Here is an 8,320-nt window from a genome sequence, read left to right on the forward strand (position 1 = left end):
GTAAGAGGAACTTGATCAGATAGAAAAAAATCGTACATGGTCCTTGGTACCCAGACTGGAGCATAAAAAAGTCATTGGTACCAAATGGGTTTTCATAAATAAGCTAAATGAAGATGGGATAATGATAAGAAACAAAGCCAGACTGGTGTGTAAGGGGTATTCTTAAGAAGAAGGAGAAGACTATGGAGAAACATTACTCCAGTAGCCAAAATGGAAGGAGTTTGTATGCTTCTTGCATATGCAGCTTTTAAAGGATTCCAGGTGTACCAAATGGATGTAAAATCTACATTCCTAAATGGAATAATTGAAGAGGAGGTTTATATAGAGCAACCAAATGGGTTTTCCCTATCAGAAGACAATGTCATGGTGTCTAGGCTACATAAAGCCTTATATGGACTAAAGAAGGCACCTAGAGCATGCTATGAATGCTTACACTCCCATCTTGTGAATATTGGATTTGAAAGAACAAGTGAAGATAGCAATATCTACTTGAAATCAAAAGGAGATCAGATTCTAATCTGTAAAGTATTTATTGATGACATCATCTTTGGAGGAGATGACAAGATGAGTCATGATTTTGCAGATGAGATGAAGAAGGAATTTGAGATGTCACTCATAGGGGAGATTAAGTTCTTCATTGGATTGCAGATTCAACAAATGAAACATGGAATATTTATTAATTAGTCCAAGTATGTCAAAGAGGTGTTGAAGACCTTTGGCATGGAAGATAGTAAACTGGTTGGTACACCAATGGTGACCGGTTGTAAACTATCAAAAGAAGATTACTCAGCACTGGTACATGAAAAGGAATACCGATCAATGATTGGTAATATTGTTCTCAAATTCTGATTCCCCTCTTATCCCTTATAAGAAATATAATAACTCTGTCTGCAAATAAAGAGATCAAAGAAAAAGAACCTGAGAGCAATATATGACAAGGTTTCAATAACCTTCTACATTTTGAACTTATCCAAAGTTCAGGTAGGTATACCTTCTATGAATAATTTCACACTTTTAAAATAGATCCATAGTAAACTAGTCCAAAACCAATGAATCTTATCACCTCAAACACAAACTAAAATAATAAAAGAAAGCTTATACTCATGTTCAGTATTGATCTTCAAGAAATGTAGAAAGAGAGCTACAACTGATACTAGTGCCTTATCTAGGCTACAAAGTCATCTAAGATAAACAAGGATTTCACAATCAAATATCTCCATACATATCATCACTTCGGCTTCTATCAACCCTATACATGCCTGACATATATAAGAGTCTTTCCTTATTAGACTAGACAATGTTCATCAGATTCAAAGTCTCCAACAAAATAACATACTAACAGAGATATTCCTTGCATATTTAACTCCTCTCCTAAAGAAGAAAGCTAAGAAACATATCTATAAAGACTGCATTACAATCCATGTTCAATTGAATAACCCTAGTTTACCCAAATGAAACTAGTAAATTATTGAAAGCACACCAGAAGACAACACAAATTCTAGGCTCAAAATTTCATGGTCTGTATATTGATATTCATTTTGGAAAAATCTTACAAAACTCAAAATATTCTTTGTAAACTCAGAAAAACCCAGATATATTTTTGTAGAGTTTCTTTACAAATTCTTGTGATCCTTTTCCAACTAGTCCTGGTATCCTTTTCCCACTGTAGGATCCTTCTTGAGATACTCGCCCTTTATCAAACTTAACTGGTAGAAGTGGGCCCTCTGACTCAGTACCATCTGACCTAGCAACCTACTGGCAAAGGAAACCAATGTGTCAATATTATATTCATCGAACAACTTCCATGGGATCCACTTCAGGTCTACCATGTGTATCTGACAGCTTGTCTTTTCATCAGCAGTCTAATCCATCCGTTCTACCATGACACCAACCAAGTGGCTACCATGTCACTTCACTATTTCACAAAGGTTAAATCTCAGGCACCTTAGGGCTACAAAATAGCACCGACCGTCTGATCAAAAGGAACTTGATCGGTATTTACCTTTAGTTTTTACTACCTCATGGATCCATTTTCCTTTTCACCACTTCGCGAATCCTAAAATCCATGTACCTTCACCCACCAAAACTGCGCGAGCCATCCGATCAAAAGGAACTTGATCGGTCTTTACCTTAGTCTTTGCCTAGATGTCTGAGCCAATTTCCTTTTCACCATTTCATGAATGTTAAATCTCAGTCACCTTTATCTTGTGAAACTACGCGGGCCATCCGATCAAATAGAACTTGATCGGTCTTTATCTTTAGTGAAAACCTAGATTCCGGACCCACTTCCACCTTTCATCACTTCGCAAATAGTAACTCATGGGCATCTTAGGGCTACGAAATCATGAACGCCTTTAGATTAAAAGGAACCTGCTCATTGGTTAGGAAACCTGATTAAAAATTAAGAACTTTAAGAAAAGCTTAGAAAAATAATGCAGTGCTAGACTCGCCTAGGAAGAAATAAGAAAGGGGGGGGACACTTCTCATGATAAACGGACCCTTCTGTAAGTTTATAAAGTAACACAAAATTAGAAAGAGAGGTTTTTTCTCAGACACTAGAGTGATTAAGACTTAAACCCTAAACCCTCTTTGGACCTAAAGCAATTAGAGGTAACAAGGCCATACTAGACTCAAAATTTTCATAGACTTGGCCAATTATGAGACAAGAATACCCATTTTTTAAATAGTGATAACAATAGCTCTGACACGGGATGGTTGATTGCAAAATCAACACAAGAATTCAGAAACTCTCTGGAGAAACAGACCAAATACAAGCCCAAAAACAACAACTAAAGCAAACCTAAATATATACAAACAAGGACCTACTATGCATGGACATCAAGAGAAGTAATGTTTCATGAATTGTCCATGCACTAGAAATTCCTGTTCTTCATCTTTCATATTCTTCAAAAAATATGAGTCCTTTCCATTCAGATCACAGACCACAGAGGGGCCAATCCACAATGACTCAAATTTTTTATTCTTTCCCTTATCCTATCCTTTCGCATTCCATTGAATAATTACATCACCAATTTGGAACTTTCTCAATGAGGTTCTCTTGTCGAATAGGTATTTGGACTGCAACTGGACATTTAGATTCCTCTTGTGGGCTAGAGTTCTAATTTCTTCAACTTCCACTATCTGAATCATCCGGTCTTCCATAGGTTCAGATAATTCCATGTCCTCAGCTTGTAGGAACTTATACACTGGAAGCAAATTATTGATAGGCACCCTAGATTGTGTGCCATTAACTAATTCAAAAGGTGAGACCCCAATAGCCTTTTTGGTAGTAACCCCGTCAGCCCATAAAGCCAGTTTTAACTTTTGGTCCCAAGACCTTTTATTCTCTTCTACAATTTTCTTGATAATATTCAAGAGGCTCTTGTTACTAGATTCAGCTTGCCCATTACCCTGAGGATGATAAGGTGAAGAGTAAGACATAATTATTCCATGACTAGTGCAAAATTCAACAAACTCTTCTGACTTGAAGCTCATGGCATTATCCATTACTAGTTTTACAAGGACTCTGAATCTAGTTATAACATTATCCATCAGAAAGTCAATAACAACCGTACTTGTGGCTCTCTTGGTAGGTATAGCTTCAATCCATTTAGTAAAATAGTCAGTAGCTACTATAATCCACCTATGACCTCTTCCTGATTTCTCAACAATCTCTCCAATAAAATCAATGCCCCATTGGACAAAAGGGGCTTCCACTGTGATTGGGTTGAGGGGTAAAGCTCTTTCATACTTCAATTTGGATGAAAACTTTTGTAATGGGTCACATCTCCTGACATATTCATATGCATCTTTAAACAAAGTAGGCCAATAGTACCCAGCCCGAACAATCTTACCAGCAGTTACCTTAGGAGAGTAATGACCTCCACACACTCCATCATGCATTTCAGTTAACACTCTCTTAGCCTGGGATTCATCCAAACACATTAGTAATGCCCCATCTCTATTCCTCCAAAATAGATCACCCCAAACAAGGACATATTTCTGTGACTTCAACTTCAGAGTTATTCTCTGATTATGTGTCATTCCTTCTAAAAATGTTGCATCCCTTAAAACATGTACTATCTTTGAGTACCAGGGTTGTGTTTCAATACTGGTGACTAGGATATTCTCAACTTCAACATTATTTATTTCAACATCAAGAAGGTTTGACTCAGCCATAAGCTTGGCAAGGCCTAAACCTCTCATCAATTTGGTGATCTTTATTTCACAATCAAACTCCTAGATTCTATTTATCCATCTGCATCTCTTACCTATGACCTCAAACTAGGATAAGATATCTTTGACAGCAGCATGTGGGACATAAGTGACTACTTGTGCATTTACAAGATATGGTTTGAAAGCTTTGATAGCCTTGACCAAAGCATATGCTTGCTTCTCCATGATTTCATACTTTAATTCTGCAACCTATAAAGATTTGCTATAAAAGGCTATGGGGTGTTCATCCAAACACATTAGTAATGCCCCATTAGTAATGCCCCATCTCTATTCCTCCAAAATAGATCACCCCGAACAAGGACATATTTCTGTGACTTCAACTTCAGAGTTATTCTCTGATTATGTGTCATTCCTTCTAAAAATGTTGCATCCCTTAAAACATGTACTATCTTTGAGTACCAGGGTTGTGTTTCAATACTGGTGACTAGGATATTCTCAACTTCAACATTATTTATTTCAACATCAAGAAGGTTTGACTCAGCCATAAGCTTGGCAAGGCCTAAACCTCTCATCAATTTGGTGACCTTTATTTCACAATCAAACTCCTAGATTCTATTTATCCATCTGCATCTCTTACCTGTGACCTCAAACTGGGATAAGATATCTTTGACAACAACATGTGGGACATAAGTGACTACTTGTGCATTTACAAGATATGGTTTGAAAGCTTTGATAGCCTTGACCAAAGCATATGCTTGCTTCTCCATGATTTCATACTTTAATTCTGCAGCCTATAAAGATTTGCTATAAAAGGCTATGGGGTGTTCATATCCTTCATTATCCTTTTGCAAAAGGACTATAGCCACTGTGTGATATGAAGCAAAAGAAAATAAAGAGAAAGGCTTACTGTAGTCAGGGGAATTCAATACTGGTGCCTCCTAGATAGCTTTTTTGATCTCAACAAAAGCCTTTGAAGCTTCTTGATCACAACAGAATGTCATATCATTTTTAAGCAGTTTAACAATGGGCTTGACTATCTCTGCAAAATTTGCAATAAATCTTCTAACAAAATTAACTTTGTCCAAGAAAGATTGGATACCTTTAACATTCTTTGGTTTAGGCACATTGTTTATTGCCTCTATTCTTTCAGGGTCTATTCTTACTCCTTCTTTAGAGACAATATGCCCTAGTAGCTTCCCTTCAATAACAACAAAATGACACTTTTTAGGATTTAGGGATACTCCAAATTCTAGAGCTTTACTGAAAACCTGCTCTAAGTGTCCACAGTGATCATCTACTCTTTTGGAAAAGCATGTCAAATCATCCTGATATACTACCATGATAATATTGATGAATTCTTTGAAAGCTACATCCATTGCCCTCTGAAACATAGCTCCAACATTCTTCAAACCAAAAGGCATTCTGACATACACATAAGTTCCCCAAGGGGTGGTGAAAGCAGTTTTGAATTGTTCTAATTCTTTTACCAATACCTGGTTGTACCCTAAAAACCCATCCATCATAGACAATAGGTCACAACCACTCACCCTTTGCAACATAGCTTCCATATTAGGAGAAGAATAATAATGTTTCAAGGAAGCAACATTCAGGTTCCTAAAGTCGACACAGAGTCTTATGTCCCCATTCTTCTTTCTCACCGGGACAAAATTTGAGACCCATGAGGAATGCCTTATAGGCTTAATAATTCCCCCTTCCCTTAATTTGGTTAGTTCTTGCTGCATCTTGGATTCTATTAGGGGGTTAATAGGTCTTTTCTTTTGTCTAAAAGGCTTAGCATCTGGAAGCAAAGGGACTTCATGCTAAAACTAATCCTCTCTATATGCCTTTAGATCTTCATAAGACCAAGAAAATACATGCTTATAATTCTTTAATAAATTAATGAGATTCATTCTGACATGAGGAGGCAACCCTTTTCCAATATATACTAATTTAGGGGATGATTATGTCCCCAAGTTTACTTCCTCTAGTTCATCCAACTTAGTGGTTGATTGCTAGTGTAGATGACTGCCACTATAACTAAACATACCTTCAAGCTATACCAACCCTTTAGGTATTTCATTAGTCTCTAATTGAACCAAGTCATTTCCAAATAAAGTTTCTCTATTGTCAACCACTTCCACCAAGGCATTGCAATCAATTTTTTGCCCATCATAGTCATCAATGCACTATATAAACCTGAGAATACCTTCATCATCAGCAAATACTTGCCAATTGTATACATTGTTAGGAATGGTGGGCCTAGCTTTTACTTCAACTATGGATATACCGGTTAGTGTTGCATCATCATTCTTTAATGCAACATTAGCTAAGAAGTCTTCCATGATATTCTTAGATCTTTCTATCCAATTTATAGAAAAAGCACTAAAATGCTCAATCACATCCCAGACTGCATGTTTGTATCTTTTCAATCTATAATTCTTGGATGCATATTTGGATCTTACTTGAGAAACAACCAACTCTGAATCTCCTAACACTCTCAACAATTGTATCCCATGCCTTTTTGCAACTTTAAGCCCCAATAACAGGGTTTCATATTCAGTAGTGTTATTTGTACACTGAAAGGCTAACAAGAAAGAATACTTAAAAGTTATACTTGATGGGGACACAAAAAGAACTCCTACTCTAGATCCTTCTTTAGAGAAAGCTCCATCGAAATACATCTGCCACAAACCATGTTGTTGAGATTCCAATTCAATCACAATGGAGTCAGTATTCTTTGATTGGGGTAAAACTGGATGTACTCTAAAGTCGTCAAGATCCACATCAATCATACAATTGAGCATGCTAGGATCTACTTTCTCGATTACCCTAGGGGCACATGGTTCTCTATACAATTTGACTTGATTCCCATTAATTGGGATGGTAGCATATGACAGATCCAATTGAACATTTCCACCTACTGCTGTAGCCCACTACTTGGATAATAACATGCCATAATGAGGCTTGGTGTCAGTTACAATAAAATCCATCTTATATGTCACTTCAGGGAATGTTGCTATCTTCACTTCAACATATCTCATTGTACCTATCATAGGCACTTCTCTATTATCCATAGCATAGCATTTCCCATATACTATACTCACTAACAGTCCTAATTCTTTCATAACACCATAGGGCATTACATTAGCAGCTACACTAGAATCTATCATACAATATTTAATCAACCGGTTATTCACTAACAAAGTGACATAGAAAGGATCAACCTGTGAGGGTTCTTGTGTAATAGTTGTTCCAACATGAACCTTTGGGGTTTGGAACTCTTGATCCTTTTCATCTTTAATTGAACTGGTAGGTAAAACTGTGTTACTGTCAGATATGTTAGAAAATAAAGACAAAGCAACTTCTCTATGTTCCTTTATTTTCAATAATTCTATCAATGGGATAGTAACTTTCATTTGGGTAAGAGCTTGAGCCATATCAAATGTGGAATTACTATTCAACTCAATATTAGTTTTAGCTCTGTTTGCCTTAGGTTGACTTGCCTTCTTTATTGTGGCAGCTCCTTGTGTATCATTAGTAGCTTTATCATCTGTACCCTTGGGTACTTCTCTAACTTGATCTTTCTTCTCTTGACCAACTTGAGGCAAATTAGCACTACTTGATGCTTTCTTCTAGGATACCTCTTTTATAAACATAGAACTAGGTTCACCTTGATCACTATCCCTTTTAGTGCTCCTTAAGTTGTAATTGTGATTGGCTTTGGCTATAGCAACCTTAGTGAGATTTTTTACTTCTTCATTACTAGGCCTCCTCAGATGAACTTCTTCATCTTCGATTGTTACCACATTCAAAGTGGGATGCCAATCAAGTGTTAGTTGTCCTTGGTAGGACCTTTTACTATCTAGCACATCATAATCACTAAATTCACTTTGTAGAGACTCCTCATCACTTTCTATGATAGTTTCAAACATATTAATATCAGGCTCAGCCTCTTGTCTCATAGATTCTTCAAGGGCTTGAGCTACAACACATTGAAGAGGAGAATGTGGCCCCATCACAAGAAACACACCAAGGAGTGTTCTCTATGTTATGAATATTTTTTCCTTTTAAAGGATCAGGGCTATCTTGGCTTTGAGTATTTTTTGGCTTTTCATTCTGAGGTTTACCATCCTTCCAGGTAGTG

Source organism: Cryptomeria japonica, chromosome 7 (assembly GCF_030272615.1).
Source record: "Cryptomeria japonica chromosome 7, Sugi_1.0, whole genome shotgun sequence".
Classification (NCBI taxonomy): Eukaryota; Viridiplantae; Streptophyta; class Pinopsida; order Cupressales; family Cupressaceae; genus Cryptomeria; species Cryptomeria japonica.